We start from the raw sequence: 15183 nt of genomic DNA on the forward strand, positions 1-15183 counted from the left end.
TATATAGATTTTTATGTATTTTTTACTTTAGTTTATTTATTGAATATTTTCTTAACTCTATTTTCTTAAAACTGCATTGTTGGTTAAGAGCTTGTAAGTAAGCATTTCACGGTAAGGTTGTATTCGTTGTATGCAACAATAATTAGATGGGAGTTTGATTTGATTTGAATGCTATTCATGTGTGAATATAGGAGAAGGTACAGTAGTGAAATGCTAATGTCAGGACTATGCTTCGACAGAGAAGGAATTGGAGTTATATAGAAATGTTTAGATTGCGAAAAGTCCTTTTGGTTGGAAAATATCCCAATAGCTGGGCTCTGAGAAGCACTTCTGGGATAGCAAATACAACAAGGCTAATGTTGCTTATGATGCCTCTCTCTTATCAAGGTATTAAACAGACAGGCTATTCAACAAGCCATTTTTATAATTTCCTGACAACATGGAAACACTTTCACATAACCACAGGAACCAGGCCCTTTTTACCACCAATAATAGGCACCAATTGTGGCGTAAAGGTCCCCTATTGCCTCTGGAGTTGTTCAAATTGTACACCCTCCTCAGTCCCCCACTACCACTCACCCCATTTCTGATCCCTAGGCTGGTTTGCCGAAAACAAGCCAATCTTGCCCTCTGGACGTCATGTCTGAGGTGTCCGTCTTCCCCCCCCTCTCTCCAATTAATCCTCCAGTTGGACTCCAAATGTCCTTGTGAGAGATGTAATGAATGCAGAGCAGACGGAGCATGAGATCACGACTTCTGTTACTGACACGCCACGGCAGACCATTTCTCATTTTGCCAATAATTTCGAGATCATGCCACGGCCACATTAATGATAATTAACATTTTGGTAATGAATTCTGAATTGGTAATGAAAATGAGATGTGAGGCACTGTTGGAGAGCTGATGAGTAGACTGCCGGTAGAATTACAAAGCCCCCATCACCTACCCTACTCCCCCTTCAGCAGGCTCAGGTGCCGGGGTCGGTACTATCTAGTCTCTGGTCAACTCCAACAGATTGGAGCTATCCCTTCAGGCCTCGATTCCTCATCAAAAGGCAGATGCTGGGTTTATATTCAATTTTCTCCCACTAACAATGGATTGACTGCCATCAGTTATGAATATTATGTGTCATTGGAAGTAGAGCTCATTTGATGTGTGTGTTAATGAATTAGATACAAGCATTACGGTAGGATTTTTTATGAACGTTGAATGTTTCAACTAAGTAAGGTCCAGCCTTTCATTCGTCATATTTAAGGTTGCACGTCTTCACCTATTGTTTGAGCACAAAGCCTTACAGTCTTATTGACTCATTGATGCACTTGTGTCCCATCACTGCAACCTTGAAGTTGCTGAGGCTCTGGGCTTCAACCGAACAGACCACCGGTTCTCAGAATGTGATCAGCTTACGTGGGGGGAGGTGGGGAGTAGACGACGTGGACCAAATCAAATGTATTGATATAGCCCTTCTTACATCAGCTGATATCTCAAAGTGCTGTACAGAAACCCAGCCTAAAACCACCAAGCAGGTGTAGAAGCACAGTGGCTAGGAAAAACTCCCTAGAAAGGCCAAAAATCTGACAATGAACTAGAGTTTTAGTTCCAGTGCTACAGCAGCGGATCTGAGCCTCCTGCTGGATTATGGGAAAGCATCTGGAACTATTGGGATGATGAGAGGGGGGTAGGATTAGTTTCCCTGTGTGCACTTTAGCTGGCCTGGTTTTGTCTAAATTGGCCAGCACCCTGAACTATAAGGTATGCCAGCCTCACTTCTGTTCATAAAGCACCTTCTATTCCCGTCAGTGAGAAATGGCTACGTTTTGTTTCTGTTTCGTACGTGTTTCCTCATTGGATTAAGAATAAGAAGGTGTGCATTTTTAATACTCCCTCAACTTTATATCAGCATCTAGTATTGAATCACAGCCAGATATCTGAGACTGAGGGAACAGAGTGAATTTCTCTAAGTGTTTCTTTTGAATGTTTGAAAGCTAGCACTTGGTATGCGACTTGGTATCCCCGTACAACACATTTCAGTTTGTTGTCACATAAAATGCTCAGTGCTTGTCATTGTGATGCATCTTACATTAGTCAGAGGCAAGATTGCTCTCTTTAAAGTTGTTGCTGCCTCCCATTTGTATGAGGAACCGCGGTGCGAGTCGAGCTTGTGGGATTCAGGTGGCTTAGCCTGCTCTTGGATCTGGCTGTTATACCTGGTACCTCAGAGCGTGTGTTGTGTTTTAAAAGCCCTTAGAGGAAAGGAGTGGAAAGGGAGAAGGGAGCCTGACAGTAAATCCATTGTTCGCTGTGATCCTGTTGGTTAGTGCGCCGCCGCGCTTACACAACCCCCCCCCCAGACTCCTTCTCCTCGGATGACGCACAGCTAGTATTGTTGATAATATCATCCTAGCCTCCCCCTCCCACTCAGAGCGGAGAACTTTGTCACTGAATTGAAATACTTTCTTAGACACAAACTTGGAACAGTATCTGATGCATGTTTTTTTTCCCCTTCTCATTTGAACCAGGTAAATTAATTGAGAAGTAGTTGTCATCTGCATTAATGGCCCGGCAAGATGTACAGGACACATCAACAGAGACATCAACAAACACAACAGCAGAGTCAGTCCAATACAGTAATTAAACATATATTTCCCCCATTACAGGGCTGAAACTCTTTTCTCACTGACAGAACTGGAGCTAACTGTCCGAGTCTGAACGTGCTCAGCTATCTATGGTGCTCTCTCACTCGCAGAGCAGAGACTCTTAGAATTAATTTTCTGTCTCGCATTCAGACACACTCTGAACACTGAAACTTTCCCACAGCCACAGATCACGAGAAGTCTCACCCCTCCCTTTCACTACAAGTCCTCCACCAGCTGCCAGACGAAAGCCCCCTCCGCGCCCACCAAACTAACAAAGATGGAAAAGCGCTCTTCCAGAGAGGTCAAAACTAATTACCCTGTAGTTCTTTGTCCCTCATCAACTCCTCCCTCCCGCCCCATCCCTTTCTCTTTATGAAAGCTACAATCCCTGACTAGTCAAGGTTGGTTGTTTTAAGTGTAAATTGTAACGAACGGTGGCAGAAAAGTCTGTGTGCTGATCTCTTTTCAGGGAGTCCCGCAGGAGCCTCTCAACCGTACCCTTTACTTGACCTTGATATGATTTTCGTTTTACTGGTAGCATTCGGGACCAGTGACACAGCAGGAAACTTCAGCAGACACACAGAGCTGTTCTGCATTTGAAAGGGCTCGTAATTCCAGCCTCCCGGCGACCTTTTTTCTCCTGACTAGTTTTCGATACAATACAATAATGTCAACCTTGGGGTCAGGTGTGTTTGTTTGTGTCTTTATTGACCTCGCAAAGGTCAAAGTTTGGAGCAAGAAGCACAGGCTGTCTCGTCTCACGCTGGCCAGAAATAGCAGCCCAGGATCTGGAGCACCCTGATGTGTTTTGCAGGGTTCGTCTCTGAGAGATTGCCTCTCGCCTTCTCCCCCTCAAACTATCTCCAATTTCCTCTTGAAATGTCATCATTTCCATCCGGCTGCTACTTTTCCCTCTGCTGTGACTCCCCCTCCCCCTTTGCCTGCTAACCCACTCCCAGCACCCGTGCGAAAGGCTACCTCTGCAAACCAACAGATGACACAGATGCTCTGGTTCATGCCAAAGCCCTCAGATGCCCATCCGGTTGCTGTTGAGGGGACCTGTTATGGAGGCACCTGGGTGTGGAATGTGCTGTGGCTGTGTGTGAATGATGCACCATACAGCCAGACCCCCTGGTAGGCTCCCCTAGACCCCCACCCCCTTCCATGCCCTCAAGCACAGCCCCCAAATGACAGATTGATTCGTCAACTCTCCACAGCATCTCTGTCATGTCGTGCCACATCCCCAGTATCCCTGCATTGGTAAACCCTGGAGTTGTTGACAGACGATTTCCCCAGAGGGCCGGATCTGGCCTATCAGTGTCTCCCTGAGCCATGCCTGTGGGGAGCGGAGGGAAGGCACGCGAGCAGACCCTGTCTCCACCCGTAGGCAGGAAAGGACTTGCAGAGTGACGTGTGCAGAACAGGACCTGGATGTCTGGTTGTGTGGGCTTCTCTTTCCTATGGACTATACAGATCACATAGCAGACTCTGTAATGTTTAGTCTGCTTAATGCACCAGAGAGCTCTTTTCCTGAGATGTATTTTCCGGAACGCCTGGCATTCTTTCTGTTCTCAAACAGTCTGAGGGATGGCTCAAGCTCGCAGATGCATTTCTTATGTCAGTAAATCTCTGCCCACGCTCCACTCTCGCAGTGCCTCTCTTGTCAGGGGCAGCCACTTATTTGTGTGTGGAAGAATCCCAGCCTCTTCTTAGCCAGACAGTCACTGTCTCCCCCACTGGCACCCCTTGTCCGTCTGTGCAATTGTGCGAAACAGCAGCTAGTCAGAGTCTTCTCTTAAAGATTAGCAGTGGAGACTGATGGCCGGGTGGAAGTCCTTCTTCAAAGGAACTTCCCTCTGCTGCACTGACATCTGACCTCTCTGTAAAGTGAATGGTAACAGAGGTCATAGATGGCTTGCCCACTATTGTTCCACATTGTTGAGGGCAGTGATTTATCTGTAACTTGTGGTCAGGCAGTCTGGAGGGCACCTTGATGTTTGAGCTCAAAAACCACCTCCTGCTGTTAGGAACAATGGCTGTGTCCCAACTCATCAAAGTGCACAGGACACAGCAGGTGTAAAACAGAACAGTGAGACTCTTACTTGCAAGCTCTTTCCCAAAAATGCATTATTCAATATCAAGTTAAGATTAAATAATATAAAGTTTTAAAAAACGAATAATACAAATATGAGAATGTAAGCTATATACAGGGTCAGTGCCAGCACCATAATTTTGATATGCAGTGATACTGGAGTAGAGGTAGATATGATATGTACATGTAAGCAGGGGTAAAAACATGACTGGTAGCAGGATAGATAATATAAATAAATGAATAACAATTATAGCAGCAACGTTTGTGTGCAAGCGTGTCAGTGTCGGTGTTTGTGAATGTATGGGTATACACCTGTTGGTGTGCATAGAGACGGTGCAGCTAGTCCGTGAGTGAGGGTGGGCAGCCATTGTTTAGTTGTTCAAGAGTCTTATTTCTTGAGTGTAGAAGCTGTCTTGGAGCCTGATGGTCCGAGACCTGATGCTCTGGTACCGCCTGCTGGACGGTAGCAGAGAGAACAGTCCATGACTGGGGTGGATAGAGTCTTTGGCAATTATTTGAGGCCTTCCTCAGACACCGCCTAGTATGAATAGGTAATAGTACCCCTATGGTACTGATTGGGCTCTGGTCCAAAGTAGTGCACTATGTAGGGAATAGAGTGTTATTTGGGAAGCGCCCAATGTGGCAAAGGTGGCTTGGACCATACAATCTCATTGGCTCGGAGCTCTTTGAGGGGATGCTACTTCAGTGGATGTAATTTTGTAAATGTTGCCTTCCATGCTAAACGTTAACACTTATATCTGACGTATGAAGGAAATATCTTTTTCACCTTATGTATGGTGTGCATTAGTTCATGTTTATTGATTCATTGATGTTTATTATGTTTTAATTCATGTATTAGTGTGTACTCTTTATAGCGTAGACAATCAGCCATTCAATTGGATACATTTGTTAATGTGATAGGCAATATAATCATTATTACATTTGATACGTTTGCTCTTATTTACCAATGGTAAATTACATTAAGTCCCTTTCACAAGAACAATCATTCACAACAACAAGCAGGTTGTTAACCATTTGAGGGAAGTCATGAATCCTCATAGACTCAGAGGTTGAACTGCTCAGGGCAACTGGTGAAGATAAATCACGGAGCCTTGGTGCTGCAAATCTATCTATGTGGTGATCCACACACATTTCTGTGCCGGCCCTCTTTCTCCATCTGCTTCTCTGCGTCAAGGGAAGGTGATGCAGACATTTCTTGTGTCTCAAGCTGTCTCTGTGGGAACTCCCTCCCACTCACCGGGTTGCCATGGGCACAGCTCTCAGCTGTAGTCCTACTAGATAGGCCTGGGCTGAACAGGCGTTCTGACCACTGTTAGAGTAAATATTCAGTGCAGGATTATAATAAAGATACTCCACCTCTTACCCTATTGTTTTGTTAGGGGTGGAGATTCATGTATAGAATGAGAACATGAGACTAAATGCAATTCAAGACCATTTGATATTACTGACTGGCAGTGTAGTTGCAGTGGTCATAAAATCTCCCATGATCTAGACCCTGTAAAACAACACATTTCACTGCACTTATCTGGTGTATGTGACAATAATAAAAATACAAATAAATCTCAGATGATCAATGTTTTGCAGGGAAGGGCATGGTGAACATTTCCCTAGTGGATAACAAACCTGACCTGATCCAACCAAGCGGTCTGTTCGCAATACTATTTGTGAATGTTATTGCGAGTTAGAAAAATTTAGAGGGGGAGCGCGTCTGTGTGTTGGGGGTTGTGGAAGAAAGCCCCCCACAGGCAGTCCCATTTACAGTTGGAGAATACCAACTGTGAAATTGGGTGTGCAGAGATGGGGGAGAGTGCCGTCACAACAGTGAGATTACAGTGGGGGGTGGGGTGGAGGGTGTAACTAAATCTCTCCCCGCTGCTGACCTGCTCAGTGGGAGCATCAGATAATAGTCACTTCTTTCTTCCTCCATTCCGAAGATTCCCCATCTCATTCCTATCCCCGAGACCCTCCGTGCCCTCCAGAGTGTGTCTGCAGGAAGCGTGATAAGGCCAGCTGGTCAGCCAGAGGAGGTGAAATCACGTGTGCAGGGGAAGAACTGCTGATGCAAACTCACGGCACCTGGTCGGATTGCATCTGTATTCTTCCGGGGTAGCCCGTATCGGCTCTTGGATTGGAGACATTGTACTCCATCTTTAATGGCTTTATCCTTGGGGAAAGGGATGGCTTCATGTTCTCTGAGCCAGCCCCCCTGAAAAAAGGTTAGAGTCCGTAACCTCGCTCTTCAGTGCTGATAGTGGAGTGTGAAAGCAGCAGTGCGCTGGAACATGCCAGAAGGCCTCACTTCTGGCATGTTCTAGCCTATAGCACTATCCTCCAGGCTGTCCCTGGCCGTCTGCCTCCATTCTGCCTCGCACTAGGTGGCTTTAGCCAGCGCTCTACATATTGGCTCCGAATGGCCGTGCCGCAGGAGCGTTTTTCCAGACGCTCGGACACAGTGGTGGAGCTCCGAGGCTCCTGCTAGCCCGTTGGGCCCACGCCACACAGGTCGTCCGCCTCCACCCACCAGATAGTGAGGGACCTGGCAATACTCGTGTTCCATCTGTGCTCACCCCTTTGCAGGAAGGTAATGGGGGGAAATAATCAGGGTGTGGCCCCTTCATACTGGTACCCACACCAGCTGGACAGCAAGGACCAGTCCTAAGCTAGTCACATTGTGGGTGATCACTGCTACTACCACCACCCACTGTGGTATGGTCGAGTGCACACTCCCTTCAAATATATTTATATCCACACATCTGCTGTGCGATATTGGCTCCAGTGAAATATGGCTTCCTGCTGTCAGATTGAATTGACAAGCATTATTGACGTGGTGACATATGGGCCTGCCTGGAAAAAGCTCTCGCTCTGAACCGATGGAGGGGAGAGATGCTCCAATATCACCACCACACATTTTACAGTCAAGCCCAATGGCTGTCATTTAAATGCTTGCTGCAAAGCCCTCTAATATGTATCTCTTAACTGTATAAGTGTTACATTTCTCTCATTGATATTTTTATTTTTATTTTATTTAACTAGGCAAGTCAGTTAAGAACAAGTTCTTATTTACAATGACAGCCGACCGGGGAACAGTGGGGTAACTGACTTTTTCAGGGGCAGAACAACAGATTTTTGTGTTGTCAGCTCAGGGATTCAATCCAGCAACCTTTTGGTTACTGGCCCAACGCTCTAACCACTAGGCTACCTGCTGTCCCCAATTGATAACTGTGATGAAGTTTCCATGTTGCCATTATTGATCTGAGCTCAGATTTGCTTAAAAAAAAGACAGTACTTGTGTTACTTATGTTACTTTGACTTACAAAGCCTTCAGTCTAAGTCCTGAATCTTGGTAATACCCTAACCGACCCACATCTCAGACAGACGTAACTCTAAGAAAATATCAGTACAAATAAAATACCAATTTTAAGCAGATGGGAATACCCATCCAACCCTGCCTAGCCCCCCATCTCAGAGGGGGGTACAAGGGGGAGCTTGGAGAAGCCTAGGAATTAATGATATAATTAACTGGCAGATCTGTCTTTGGTGTACTCGCTCCATTAGAGCTTGTATTGACCATCTGACTGAAGGCTGAGAGGGCACCTGCGGTGCACAGGGCGGGCACATTTGGGCGTGGTCCCTATGCCAGCCAATTCTACTGGAAGATTCCTTTCCCCTTTTGGGTGACCCCTGTTTCACAAAAGCGGTCCCATCTCCCCCTTTTACCACAAAAGATGTTCCTCAATCTTGGTTTCAAATATGATGAAATGAAAGTCAAGGCTCAATTCAATTTAACCTGTAGTACAGTCTTTAGGTAGTATCTTTTTTCCCATGGTCAAATTAAATACATTTATATTTTTGTTACATTAGCCTATGAATGTCCTGCTTAACATAATGTTTGTGTCATCATCGCAAATGTTATTAATATTTTTTATTTAACTAGGCAAGTCATTTCAGAACAAATTCTTATTTACAATGACGGCCTACCCCGGACGACACTCGGCCAATTGTGCACCGCCCTATGGGACTCCCATTCATAGCCGGTTGTGATGCAGCCTGGAATCGAACCAGGGTCTGTAGTGACGCCTCTAGCACTGAGATGCAGTGTCTTAGACCGCTGTGCCACTCGGGAGCCCCTCAACTGCAAATCAACTACATAATGCTTAAAAAAAACACTTAAACTTCAAGCTCTTTTGCTAGCTTTTGCTACAACTGCATACAAAATAGTTATTTTGCTAAGATCACAAACAAATGTAATCTTAGTGACTGTTCAAGCTGTTCATAACATCAGTGTAATATGTAAGCGTATGAGAACCCCAAAAAAGTTATTTTGTTTAGAAGTAATAAAAACTTCAATCTAGGCTATGGGCGCAGATGGCGATGAATTTCTTACTGCCGCCAAGAGTCGCTCGCATCTGTGCATGACGTCAATGTGTCGTGTACTGGAAAAGGGTCTATAGGAGAACCCTTTTTGTTCAGGTAGAACCCTCAGTGGAACCCAAAAGGGTTCTACCTAGAACCAAAAGGGGTTCTTCAAAGGGTTCTCCTATGGGGACAGCCGAAGAAGTTTGTTGCTAGTTAGTGAGCGAGCCATTTCTGCTATAAACTAAACTCGGATGAAAGCAAAATATATATCACAACTATTTATTATTTCTAAATTATTATACACTACCGTTCAAAAGTTTGGGGTCACTTAGACATTTCCTTGTTTTTGAAAGAAAAGCACATTTTTTTTGTCCATTAAAATAGCATCAAATTGATCAGAAATACTGTGTAGACATTGTTAATGTTGTAAACGACTATTGTAGCTGGAAACGGGTGATTTTTAATGGAATATCTACATAGACATACAGAGCCATTCAGAGCCTGTAATCAAACCCACAAATTCTGATGCTCCAGATACTCAACTAGTCTAAAGAATGCCAGTTTTATATTGCTTCTTTAATCAGAACAACAGTTTTCAGCTGTGCTAACATAATTGCAAAAGTGTTTTCTAATGATTAATTAGCCTTTTAAAATTATAAACTTAGATTAGCTAACACAACGTGCCATTGGAACACAGGAGTGATGGTTGCTGATAATGGGCCTCTGTACGCCTATGTAGATATTCCATTAAAAATCACCCGTTTCCAGCTACAATAGTCATTTACAACATTAACAATGTCGACACTGTATTTCTGATCAGTTTGATGTTGTTTTAATGGACAAAAAAAATGATTTTCTTTTAAAAAACAAGGACATTTTTAAGTGACCCCAAACTTTTGAACGGTAGTGTATATTATACATTTTCCTATGCATTCAAAGCAATAAATATGGCACACAATAGCTCACTTTTGGCATTTTCCGAGAGTCATTGCTTTTCAGGCTAGCAACCGTTCACCTTTCTCAGACAGCATGTTGTTTATGCTGACATCACAGTGGAATGGGGCTATTCCTGAAAGGACTGGAATGTATGTAGATTGGAATTGACCCCAACACTAAAGGGAGAGTTTTTTGACCCCTGCCCTCCCAGACTCTTTAACTTGTGCTTGGGGTGGGAGGGGTGTGTCTGACAGCTGTGTGTCTCGTGCCAAACTGTGAAGTTTCCGCCCCTGTGGGGGCTTCAGTGAGTGGTTCCGTTGTGTCTCTCACTCCACTTCAGTCAGCCACTGTCAACTAATGCCACATAATCTACCTCATTGTCAAAATCCACACCCAGGTCCAAAATCTACCCCTAGGCTCAGAATGTCATTCACACACACTTAAACCCACATGCACATATCTTAACTGTTTCGGGACCACACCTTCCGTTCACTCACACAGACTCACACACTTACACTCCTCACGGCCACATTCTGATCACATGCAATGCTTACACATATTCACACGCATTCTAAAACCCTCGACAGCCGCCTTGCACCCTCATCTCATACAAGTGCTCACAGACCCTCCCCCCAATCACACACTTGCTCACACACAATTTACCCCCTCACATACGCAATAGTCACATCCACTTTGCTCCCACACACCCTTCACACACACATTCTTGAGCACACACACACAGACATGAAAGCATGCACATGAAATGGGAAAGGCACACAAAAACAGAGACAGACAGACAGGCAGATCCAAGACACACACGCACACACACCAGTCCAAACCAGAGGGCCCCCAGACTGCAAGGCCGTCAGAGCAGCCGTTGCACCTCAGTGCGTGGCCCCCGGTCACATTTCACCACCCCCAACAGAATGGGTGTCACTCTGCATTAGCCTCACACAGTGTCAAATCAGTCCCCAAGGGCCATCTGGGAGCTCATATCATACGAGGACATGTATCCGTCCCCAAGCCGTCCCCTAGCCCTCCCAGGCTAGTGAGAAAAGGACAGTTAAGTAAAAACATTTTTTAAAGGGAGACGAGTAGCAAAAGTTCTACAAATGTGCTTATAGTTCCCCACAGAAACCATTTTTATATAACTGTTACATGACTGAACAGTATACCTGCTCCTCAGAGAATGTCTGTGGAGTTCAACAGCGCAGTCAGTCTTTTTTAATCGGAGCCCCATTCATGTAATTAAATACCATATTGGTGAAGACTCTAGGGTGGAAATGGTCCTGATTTTAGGATGCCACACTAGCATTAACCACTTTTCCATCCACAGTTTTTATGCGAGTAAAGTCATGCAATGCATTTAAAAAAAAAACATGACAGGTGTGATGGAAACATAAAGTGTCGGTATAATTTCATAAATGTCGACAGACAATTTGTTAGTTTGACATGGTGGGATCTTTTTGTACCCCCTTTGCCCTCAGAACAGCCTCATTTCATGTCGACAGCATTCCACAGGGAATGGATGTCCTTTGGGTGGTGGACCATTCTTGATACACATGGGAAACTGTTGAGCATGAAAAGCCCAGCAGCGTTACGGTTCTTGATGCAAACCGGTGCGCCTGGCACTTACTACCATACCCCATTCAAAGGCACTTAACTCTTTTGTCTTGCCAATTCACCCTCTGAATGTCACATATACACAATCCATGTCTCAATTGTCTTGAGGCTTACAAATCCTTCTTTAACCTGTCTCTTCCCCTTCATCAACACTGATTGAAGTGGATTTACAAGTGACATCAATAAAGGATCATAGCTTTCACCTGGTCAGTCTATGTCATGGAAAGAGCAGGTATCCTTAATGTTTTATACACTCAGTATAAGTTATGATAAACTTTATGGTGGTTAAGTGATGGACGGGGATTTTCAATAAGTATTGATGATAGGTTATTATTTGAATGCTGGTGACATGATGATCAATGCTTGGCTGCCAATTATCAAATAGAAATGATATTGACCTTATCCATATTTCATCATATGACCTACCCTGTCCACTTACCCTGTCCACCTACCCTGTCCACTGTTGCCTAGAAAGCAAGCACCAAAAACAGATTGGGCAAGTTTGCTGTTTATCGCAACCGTTATTTTGCAATGGAAACACATTTAACTCATGTACAAGTGTGTATTAATACGCATGTTTGAATTGGACATTTGTTTTTTGCATATCCCAACTCCCCCTGGAACACCCTCAGAGAGTGGGGTCACAGCCAGGGTCTGCTATTATCAACAGTGACCCTGGAGCAATTAGGGTTAAGTGTCTTGCTCAGGGACTCATCAGCTTGGGGATTCTAGCCATCTTCCGGTTAATGGCCCAACGCTCTAACCGCTAGGCTACCTGCCACCCTAACTAGGCTACCTACCACTCTGTGTCGCGTGCTAGTGTGTGTGTGTGTAATACGCACATGTGTTTCCTTCAAATGGATGCTCGTTATTGCATCGGCAAGTGGCAACTCGTTCTAGGAAAATACCCTGATGCATTTTGAGAATTGAATTTGAAAACCATATAATACCTGATTGAATTGGCAGATGCTTTTGCTCGGGTCTGTCTGCGGTTGCATAGTTGCCCTCACAGACAGCATTAAAGCCCAGTGTGCAGTGTGCTCTGTAGAATTGCTATTGATTCCCTTCCATTACTTTTGGACCAAAATGGAAGGTCAGAATACTAACTGGCATGATAACAAAAATCAAAAGCGCATCTACACACAACAAGCTGACCTTTTGACCTTTGTGTTCAATCAACCCAACCCGAGTAGCTGTTTTATTGTATATGCACTGCGTGTGACTAAGATTCCTCATACCTCAATTCAATTTCACCTTCGCATCCAGACATTTCTGTATGTGTGGTTGTTGATTTCGTTTTTTGTCACTTTGTAACAAGTAAGGTCCGCTTGGTGCATTGATTTAAAACGTTAATAAGGCACCTATTGCTGGAACAAAAACAATTGGTGTACAATAACTTTTCCAACTGTACATTTATCTGAAAATAATGCACACTCTAGAATGCCTTACAAGCACATCAGAATAAAGTATTCAACAATGCTGTGTTATACGATAACAAAAAACAAACCTGACCTTTCGACCTTGAGTTCAATCAACCTTACGCTCTTTGATCTGCCTATCAGCTGTGTGACTGTATTCACACTGTGTGCATATGACTAAGATTCCTCACACCTCAATTCCGTTTCATGCTTGCATCCAGAATATTTCTGTATGTCTGCTGGTTAGCTGGCTGCACAGCACACCATGATCCGCCTATGACAGGATTATATAGCTATATATGCATCGACTGTATTTAACTTTAGGAAGTGTGCAAGCGCGAAACTCAGGACCCGCGGGCTACATGGCTATTATCTGGCCCATGCTGTAAGTGTATTAGTCACAGCTGGGCGAAAGAGAGCTCTCTGTCCAAGGCTATTGACTCACTCTACTCGGTTGTGTTACGGTTTGCTGCGCTTGCCATACCCACCCCAGGGATGGTTGTGTTTCTCCAGTAAGGGCGCACAGCAGTCCTAATGATAGTGTGGCACTGGTGAACTCGCTGGCACGCCGAGGAAGGTTATTGTGGTCGTTGTGGGGAGGTCGTAGACATGGGATTGCTGAAAATGACATGCTTCTTCTTTATATTCCACCCATTTTTAATAGGTCTTTCTATGTGGCAGTGAGATTGAATTTGGAACATTTTGAGTTATAAAAACACTAGCAAACACACTGAATACTGAAAACTGTTGTGGCTAAAGCAGCAGTTTGATTCAACGTCTGCTAGTCTAGAATCAAACTACTAGCGCACCGCTAGCCACTGCTTTCAATGGAAGATGGCGGTTCAACCCACTGTATTTCTAGAAGCATGTGCCGTCAAACTACGCAGATGGCTAATGCTTACAGCCTCTCTTAATGAGGCTCGACAAAGGGAGAGAGAGCCCTGCTTGGCAAACGAGAAACGCTATCCCTCCCACACCCCTTTTTTTGCCTCCTCCCTTTCCCTAATCAGATTAATTAGTGGCACTTTCCCTTATCGAAGAGGAAAGCACTCCCACTGAGTCCTCAGGGAGACCCCCTATTTCTCTACAAGGGGGGTGGAAGAGGAGATGGGGCAAATTCTCTCTTCCATGCAGGGAGGGAGGGAGGGAGTGTTGTGTACGTGTGTGTCACGCTGGAGGGAGGGGGGTAGGAAGGGAGGGAGTTTGTTTGTATTTGCATTTGTTTGTGTGTTAACTATATTTAATGAATTAATTCGTCAGGGTATATGAGTTATGTTTGAGCGACTTAGTTGTGTATATGTCAGGGTTTGGTGTGGCTAGGGCACTTGTGTGTTTTGTTAAAATATTTCTTGCTGCTTTTCCTTTTTAAAATGCTACACCCGCCTTCTATAAAGGCAATATTACAATGACACTGATGGATAGAGTAGTCAGTGGTGTCTTATTTGGGCTGTGGCCACATTTACATTTTGTGTCTGAACATTCCATATTGAGCTATTCCTTTTTTAACCGGAGTCATCTGTTGATATATGATGGACAACAGAGATGATTGTCAGATAGAAAATGCACAAATTGGTCCGTCTTTTATTTATGCAACTTGTATGAAAATAGTTGACTTGGGCTGTCATTTGACGGACAAAAGCAGACAATTGATGAATGCATGTATGATTTCATCCATGTTCATGCGTCCCAATGTGGCCGGCTGCCTGAGTTAGAGGAAACTCCCCAACTAACAGGTGCCATAAAACAGCCTTACAGACGTAGCCTACCTTAGAGAAATACAGTACCATCGCATTCTCCTTCTCCACACCGAAACCCCTCAAGGTCACTTTCTATCCAACCTTCCAGAATCCCTCATTTCCCCCACTTCCCCCTTAAGACTAATTAACTTTGTAAGAGAGCGCTTTTTGATATAAGCCTTAAATAGCATTAGCTTTAAATAGTAGCGTTTGATGTTAAAAGCTGATTTCTAGCCAATTTAGCCCCAGCGTTTCATCAATGCCAGAGGGTTTCTTGAACCCCAGCGGGGAAGGTCTTGGACTGAAATGTTTCAAATGCACAGGTTTGAAAGTCAAAACGGCAAGTAGGTTGAAGGGTGGGCGGG

General features: G+C 44.4%; 1 protein-coding gene across 4 annotated transcripts in view; it reads left to right on the forward strand.

The window, feature by feature from the left end:
- brf1b (BRF1 RNA polymerase III transcription initiation factor subunit b) overlaps window positions 1-15183 on the forward strand; it is a 122945-nt gene that overhangs the window by 87739 nt on the left and 20023 nt on the right. The window lies entirely within an intron of this gene.

Source organism: Oncorhynchus keta, chromosome 19 (genome assembly GCF_023373465.1).
Source record: "Oncorhynchus keta strain PuntledgeMale-10-30-2019 chromosome 19, Oket_V2, whole genome shotgun sequence".
Classification (NCBI taxonomy): domain Eukaryota; kingdom Metazoa; phylum Chordata; class Actinopteri; order Salmoniformes; family Salmonidae; genus Oncorhynchus; species Oncorhynchus keta.